Here is an 8,509-nt window from a genome sequence, read left to right as displayed (position 1 = left end):
GTAGGATATTTGGTGTATTTCTTCTTTCCTCCTCTCTGTCTCTTCCTTCCACCGTTCTTCCTCCCCCAGCTCTTCCCCCAGGACATCTCCTTGAGCCTGGGGTACGGTCCTGAGGGCTAGATTTTTCCTTCTTCCCTTTGTCTCTTTCTCTCTGCTCCCGGTGGCCTTACTTGGGGAGATGGTGGTCAGTGACTCTCTCACTCTGCTTGTTGGTGCTTTAACAACAGCTGGCTGAGGAGAAAGGAACAAAAATCAGTCGTTCTTTTGGCAGCGAAGCAATGAGATTGGGTTGTGCTTCACTCCTCCACTGCCAGGGACCTCCAGGCTCATGCTGAGGTCCCCTTTTGTCTCCGTCCTAGCCCCCGCTGTAAGGGGACTGAGGCCTTGTTTCTATACCAGCGGCAAGGGGAGAGCCAAGGGATTTCCTAGCTCATGGCCAAAATAGAACTGGCCAGATTCTTCCCACTGGTGTCCCATGACTCAAAGCAAGTAGCCAACCAGCCACTCCCTCCAGGATGCTGCCTGGGGTAGGAGGTGGCGGCGCTCTCCGGCCCAAGGACTACATTCTATTGAGGGGGTGGGAGAGCAGTTGCCATGGCAAATCCAAAATGAACCAAGTTCAGATGTCCACAACTAATACTGGGCAGGAACCCGGGTAGATTCTGCCTGTGCCAGCAAGAACTGACACATATCCCAATCAGGAGTGAGTGTAGAAATTAATCAACAGAAGTGGTAACTTGACAAAACTGTAATTTGAATCATATGCTCCATTTTAGTTTAATGTTGATAATAGATGCCATTTCAATCTGGAGTAACCCTTCAAAGTTCTCTTAAAAGGCAGTTGCAAGGAAGGATGAGCTGGAGTTAGGGTTGTTGGGGTTTTTTTGGTCTTTGGGGGGGGGGGGTTGGGTTTGTTGACTCGTTTGTTTTTGGATGCTTGAGTCTGAACAATCCTGTTACCGAGGCCTGATTCCAGGGCAGCTCCTTCAAGCCATTTCATCTACAGCTGATCTGCCAGCAGCCTAGGTTTGGGCAAATAATAGCCGCTGCCAGTACTGTTTTCCCTCGGGCCAGCCGTTGTCTCTATGGGCAGAGTCAGTGCTGAAGAGTTCAGCCCCGCAACCAGCCACCCCCAAAGCCCATGTCTAGATTCAAAGGCAAGGTACCAAGGAAGCAGGTCTCCGTGGGTAGAGGTTTGAGCGCTCTGAAAGGAAGACTTGTTGAAATGTGAGTTCGGTCCTGTGTGGGCCGCAAGCAGCGTGGCAGTCGCAGGGCATCTGCTACGCCTTGTTGGCTCTTAGAACAGATTTGTGTATGGACAGGAAAGAAAGATGGTTTGGTGGCTTCCTCTGATGGGCCTCCCTTCCTGTCTGCCACCCTAGGTGCCCAGTTGCCCCGGACCCGTTCCAGTATTAGAGGCGTTACTGCTGTATTAGGGCTGGCTGGAGCTGCGGTGGCTCAGCGGTCATGATTTTAGCAAGGGGACCTACAGGAGGCAGCGGCATTGCTGGGAAGTCTCACTAGGAAAACCGAGTTGCGGAGATGCTACCTTGGGAGGGACCGCCCTGGCCCAGAGGCCTGTGGGCAGTGGGCCACCCACCCCCATGGCAAGGGGCAGCAGGAGCGAGATCACTGAGCACCCCCCCTCCACATGAGTTCCTGGCGATGTGTAACCTTCACTGAGCTGTCTTTCAGGGCGTGGCCAAGCCATTCTTAGTGCCTCTCACCCCATGGTTACCCTTAGCAAGGGGCATCTCTTGAGTGGCTGAGTTCGTGCTGCCCACCAGCAAACTGCCACCTGTGGGAATGGCTGGTAAGGAAATGTGCAGCCTTCCCTGCCCTTGGCTTCTTTACAAAAGGAAAGGTTGGAAACTGGTCAGAGGAGGAGGCCTCATGGCCCGTCCTGTCCCCTCCCACAACATGAAGACGCTGCAGGCTGGGGGCCACCTGGGCAGGGGCCAGACGCCACAGTGGCACAGCGACTCTGCAGCTGTCTTCCATCCCATCTCTGTGGCATGGCAGGGGCTGCCGTTCAGCCGAGCTTTCCCCACATTGGCATGCCTCAAAAGACTTGCCTTGGCCCTAGCTAGAACTCAGTGCCCCACATCTGGCTGGTACTTGCTGTTGCTCACAGGAGAGAAGAAAGTGAGAGCCATGTGCCAGGCATGGCCAGGCCAGAGCTGTCAGAGGAAGGGGACAGTGAAGAAAGATGCAGGGCATCTGTAGCCCAGGATGGCTCAGAAACATGCATGTGGAAGGAACAGAGTGGGCCCAGTCTGTATGCCTGAGGAGGAGTCATGGCCTGCGCTTGAGGGCACATGGGAGCAGCGGTTATCTTAACTGGTCTGTGCCATGAGCCAGGTCCATGCAGAGAGGTAACCTGACCTGACCATGGCAGCCTACCTGGGAGGGTGGTCCCCATACCAGTGGGTCCTGGCTTTCTAACTCCTCCCCACTGCTTTCCTGTCAGTGCCAAGGCAGTTCCACAACCGCCCTGGCCAAATTTCCACATGCCCCTTGCCAGCGTGTAGGAGTGCCCTGTGTATCTGGGAGTGTGTTTGCAGGAGTGGACAGTTTCCTTGAAAACAGTCCCAGGAAGGGAAAGGAGCACTCCCTCGGGCCCCCAGGTAGCTTTGGCCAAGGATCTGAGCCAACAGGAACCATCTGTTCAGCTGACCAGCTCCCAGCACCAGCTCAGAGTAGCAGAGATGGCTATGCCCGCTTGCAGGGCCCCACCGAGTAGCTGGCTCTGTACACCAAAGATGACTGCACCTGCCTTCCTCCCGGACTCGCGGTGACACGTGCCTGTCAGCCTATGTGGAAGCCACGGACTTAGTCTTCCCACGTCAGCTTTTCTCCCCAGACTTCTCAGCATTCAGAAGCTGCTTGTAGGGTGGTGGGGATCATGAGGACGGCTGGCGCTCTTCCCCGTCTGGTCTGTCACGTCACCCCTTCTGCTGGAATGTGTGTCAAGGTTTTGTTTGCTATTTGTGCTCGTTGATAATTCAGTGTTTCTCGGAGTGGGCGCAACCCCCCCCCCCCCCCCGACTGCGAAGTGTCACCAGGCCTCTTTGTGCTGGTGTTGGGGTCCAGGTGGCCCTCCCTCCCCCTCCCTCTGCCCAAAAGTCTTCCCTGGATCTGTAGACATTGATCGAGAACCATCTGTCTGCTTCAGAAGAGGATTTTCTTAGTGGTTTCTACCGAAGTGTAAGGAGGGAGAAGAAAAGAGCTGAGTTGAGTGACACTGTGGGGCGAGAGGCCAGTGCTGATTTTGGTCAAGCCAGAGCAGCGGCACGAAGCCAGGTTTCTTGCAGGTCCTTGACTGCTCCTTGTCAAGGCCCGGGACTGGCAAGGGACTGCCCTGGCCCCTGACCTTGCCTTCGCAGAGGTGGGAAGAGTCCGTGAGAGGGAGTGAGCCTTCCTCTTCTGTATGTAGAGTGAGCCACTGTGTGCTCAGGAAAACGCGGCCCCTTGCAGTTACTCTTATCTGTGGCATTTTTTCTGTACACCGGTTCGCTATTCCTGCGTGGCACAAAACAAAATTTGTTTCGAGCAAAGCTGTTGTTTTGGAAACTGGTTTCTTTTCCATGTCAATTTCGTATTCTAGTTTAAAGACGTCCTCGTCTATATGGGTGTTGTGGTGCCGCGTAGAATAAGATAGGTGGGTCTGTAATTTACTCAGCCAGAAAATTGGCACATGCTGCGCCCCTCTTACCCACCCACCCCCGCCCCCACCCCCAGCATTCCTCAATCCCAAGCTGGGGTTGTCAAATCCTGGGCCTACCTTCCATGTCAGCCTCTCCCCCAGTGACTCCCTCTAGAACCAGTCTTTGTAATCCCCAGAATGGCTGGTTCCCAGGGCTTTGGGCTCCCTACCAGTTGACTCACCTCCAGGCATTTGGTAATGTGGTTCTTTGTTCTGTAAAACCTCTTGATTGTATGGAAATGGTTTCTGCAGTCACCTTTGGCAATCAGCAGTCGTTAATATGCGTCCCTAGCTTTCTGAATTGTAGTCTTTGGTGTTTCTGTGGTTGAAGATCCTTGAATGAAAAGAACCCTCCCTGTGAGACTTTGCTGTTACACTGTTTTCTGCATTTACTGTTATTAAAACTATTGATGAGAACCCAGGAGTTTTGGCTGTGTTTCCCAGAACCCTCGCGGAAGGCCCTTTGCTTTGAACAGGAGATGAGAGGAGCTGTGGGTGCTCCACTTCGTGAAGACCACCGAAGGGCAGCTGGCTCTCAGCACAGCTTTGCCCTGAGACACCAGTGACTGGGCATGAGGCCCTGGTTTCCCCCGCACTGCCTGATTGCACCAGGGACCCTGCAGCCTTTGGCTCTTAGCAGGGCTGGTCTGCTGGGCTCATTAGGTGTGCTGGGCCCGACTCTCTGAACTGGAGAAGGTAACTCTGGAACTAAGTATGATGGTCAGACCCCCTCATCACAAGATTCCTGAGGGCCAGCTCTGTGGTGACCCAGGACAGACTGTCCCATAGTGGAGGGAACAAGATAACTGCCCTTTGGGAACACTTGGACCTGCATGTCTAAGACGACAAGCTGAGCAGCCCATGGGGACTGTCTAGCCTGGCCACCTTCACACGGGCAGAAACTCTCCTCAGCCTTTTGCCGGTACTGCTGCTTCTAGAAGGATTGCGGCTAGCCACAGTGACCCTTCATTAGCCAGTAGCTGGGCACCCAGACTGTGCATGAGGTAGGGCCCTGCTATCTTCGGGTCCATAACCACCCACTTAGGGCGGTTCTCTGGCCACCCCAAATTCTCGCTCTGCAGAGCACTAGCTAGAGCTGTGCTTTGGCACAGTACTAAATCTACCCACACACATTTTGTGATCCCCATAAAAGCATGGCCGGGTGACTGGTAGGGTGGTCTCTGTTTGACAGGGAGAAGCAGAGAACTGAGGCTCATAGCTCATCATTTGAGGAACTGGGGTGTGAAGCCAGATTCCTTCAACTCCAGAACTCATGTGCTTTGTGCTGTTCCCTGGCCTCTGGCACCTGTCTGGGGTGCTGGGATTACTGGGCAGAGTCTTGAAACAAGGGGAGAGCACGGCAGCTCTGTGGAAAGCCAGAGAGAAAGATGAGACCCAGGACTATGTGAAAGCAGAGGTGTCAAGTCCATCTTTTCTTCTGCTGCCTGTAAGCCTCAGAGCAGAGCTGATGGGAGTAAAGGGAGTGAGGAGTAAAGGGAGTGAAGAGTAAAGAGAGTGAGGCCACAGGGCCAGCAAGAGCTGCTCTAGGGGGACGGACAGAAAGAGGCTACTGGCAGGAGGGGGAGGAGAGTTGATCCTGTGGCCTTTCCACGTGTCTCCCTTTCCAGAAAGAACCAAACACCAGTGACCTAGGCCATGGCCTTCTCTCCCCTGGCCTAGTGCATCTGCCACGGCCTACCGCCTGGCTCTGCTCTGTACCACCTACTGCAGGCAACAGTCTTCAAATGTAAGTCCTACCGTTCACTTCTTGGGTTCTGTAAACATCTGGGCTCATCTCCTCACCCCCAGCCCCCCAGAACTGCACACAGAGACTCTGCTGCAGCCATATTGTACTCCACTTTCTCATGCCACCCCAAATCCCCCCCTTTGCCTGAGGGTTTCCTCAGCTCCCTACTCTCCCTCATCATCCAAATGCCTCAGCTCAAACATCAGTGCCAATACAAAGTCTTCTGAGCTGCAGTCCCCTGAGGTACCGGTCACTTGGCCGCTGGTCTGTGGCTCTATCTGCCCCAGGGCTGCCATTTGCCCCTCTTAGGTCATTCGTTATGACTCTCGCTTCCTCCTTGAACTCTGACTTCTTGAGGGTGGGCGTGAGGTTTGATCCATCCTCCAGCCCCTGGTTAGTGTTCTGTGAAGAATGATCTCACCCTGCAAAGTGGTGGGAGGCACCACTGTTACCCGAGAGCCAAATGTGGCCAAGTCGGCTGTTGTCCATCCCATGAATGCTCCTGGGTGGGGCCGGGCTCTTTGTGTGCCCAGGCACTTCAAGTTCCCACCCACCCGTGGGTCTCCTTGTTGAGGGGTTCATCCTGCTTCTCTGCGGGACTCTTTGTAGTTGGGATCCTGGATGAGGAGGCGGTGTTGAGCAAAGAGAACTGAGATTCACAGCTTCTAGCCTATCTGACCCTTCCCTGGACCTCTGGCAAGGGACGGGCAAAGCAGCTAATTGTTTCTGCATATCATTGGCAGCTGTTCCTCCCCACCAGTGTCACCCCTCCATTCGGGGTCACACCGTCAGTGTTGGTGTTTGCATGGCAGAAGCCTCACCCCCCCCCCGTGGAATGTGTCACCTGAGTCTTGGAGGGGCAGTGAGTCCCAGTGCACACCAGCTTCAGTAGGGAGCAGCTTGGGATGGTAGACCAGATCCCCGACGAGTTCTTCCCCTGTCCTGGTTTGCCAAGGCCAGTGAAGGAACAGAGATACACAGATGTCAGTCTGACATATGTAATGGTTTATTAAAAGGATTTGTGGTTTGCTAACCCTGGCAACGGGCAAGCTGACCTAATCCAGTGTCAAGGACTGCTCCCGCCTGTACCTGCTCCTCACTCAGTCAGCATTTGCTTAGCATCCACATTGCACATTTAGGATGTCTGAATTGCTGGGCAAAGGGATTTGGGCCTTGCCCAGGGAGGCAGTAGGGACAGCTGCTCCTGATGACCCAGAGGGCTTTGCCCTTCCTAGCTGCCCTCCGACTTCCATGCGGCTCTTCCCGCATCTCGGTCGCATACTCACAGCAAGGCAGGTCTTAGCTTCCTTAACAGTTGGTGACAGGGCCACTAGCGTGAGCCACATAAGCGTTGTCCTTTCCAAACTACTCATCCCCAGCACCCCCTCCCCCACCTCCAGCCACCTCTTCTCCCCGGTGCCTCACCTGTCTTTCCCTCTCCGTGCGAGGGTCCTGCAGGGGTGTTGCCTGCTCTTGCTGACCTTTCACCTGCTCCTTCCCTACTTCCAGAAGTCCCACACCCTTTGTCATTGCATTTTTAGAAAGACCATAAGCCCTCCAGTATTCTCCCTAAGAATGTAGGGGCCTTCCTGTGCACTCCAGAAAATAGGCCAAGAGTTCTGGAATGTTGGGGTGAACAGAATATTGCTAAAACAGGGGTTCATAAATTTGGCTGCATTTGAGAAACACCTGCGGAGCTTAAAAAAATCTCAGTGCCCAGGCCTCACCCAAGCTCATAATTCAAAGCAAGCTTGTTTTGTTTTGCTTTTACTTTAATTGCCCAGGTTCTGAGTCATCCCTTTGACCTGACCGTCTACACCAGTGCCTTTTTTAAATGACATTTTAAAGATATACCAAAACGTATGAAGAATAATATCTAAGTCCAGCTTAAGAAAACAAATGTTACCAATACAATCAAAGCCCCATTACGCCAGAGATTTGGAAATTGTTCCTCAGAGTTCACGGATTCTGAGAACATGCCTTAGGGGCCTCCTAGGGTGAGGGATGGGAAGGGGGCGAAGTGGGGGTCCTGGCCTTTCCATTTGTTTCACCCAGAACAACTCCAATTTGATTCTGTTTTGTGCATTGTGGTCCTGTAAATAATTTCACTGGGAAAAAGGTTAAAAGCCACTCATTTATACCCTCCCTTGTTCTGTTTCGCCCTCTCCCAAATCATGGTCTTTCTGCAGTAGTTGAAAAAGCCTTAGGGGTCAGACTCAGTTGATGGACCTGCTGGCCCACTTTTCTGTCCCCTCTTTAGGTCCCAGGTGCCCTCAGCAAAGTCATACCACTCGGCACTCCAGGGGAGCTGTGAGGAGACATCCAGTGAAATAAGCATGTGTGAGAGGGCTTTGGAAACTCTAAAGTCCAGGCTAACCCAAGGGGAACCCACTTTCATACAGTGTGCTTGCTAGGCTTCTTCTCAGAGCACAAAGGTTCATTGACACATTCAACGGATGGTTTTATTAATGCGCCCTGTAATAAACAGAAAAGAAGGGCTAACTTGGAGCCACCCTGAGTCTGAGTAACAACCCAACAGAGCTGGGGCGCTGATGAGGTCAGGTGCAAGGTTAAGGCTGGGCTCCCAGACATGTTGAGGCAGGCACAGACATGTCCCCCAGCCAGAAGAAAGTGAAACCACTCTGGCAAGCATGGGTTTCCACAAATCACCACCTGACAAACTTTCTACCAATTAGAACTGCACCAATGAAAACATTTGCATAAAGTGGACCTAGCCGACCCCACCCCCCCCAACCCACCCACACACACCTTTTGCCTATATAATTTCTCTCCCCACGTGCTCTTTGTCTTTTGGCTTAGTGCTCTTGATGTATGTATCCTCCCTCTGTAGTCTTGACCCCCCAAATAAATGTTTGCTGGGATACTAAAGCTGTAACAGCACTGCTAAGACAGGACAGCTGTAACCCCTCCTTGATCCTGTGCGGACGCCTGTGGTTGGCGGGGGGGCGGGGTCTGTGAGATGTTGCAGGACAGATAATAGCTCACTTTAAAGAAAATTTTCTGTATTTCATTGACTCTAATGCACATTTTTGTTT

This window comes from Talpa occidentalis, unplaced genomic scaffold, assembly GCF_014898055.3.
Source record: "Talpa occidentalis isolate TD23 unplaced genomic scaffold, MPIMG_talOcc4v2.1 talOcc4.15, whole genome shotgun sequence".
NCBI classification, from domain to species: Eukaryota; Metazoa; Chordata; class Mammalia; order Eulipotyphla; family Talpidae; genus Talpa; species Talpa occidentalis.
The sequence above is the reverse complement of the archived record's forward strand: the minus strand, read 5'-3'. Positions refer to the sequence as shown.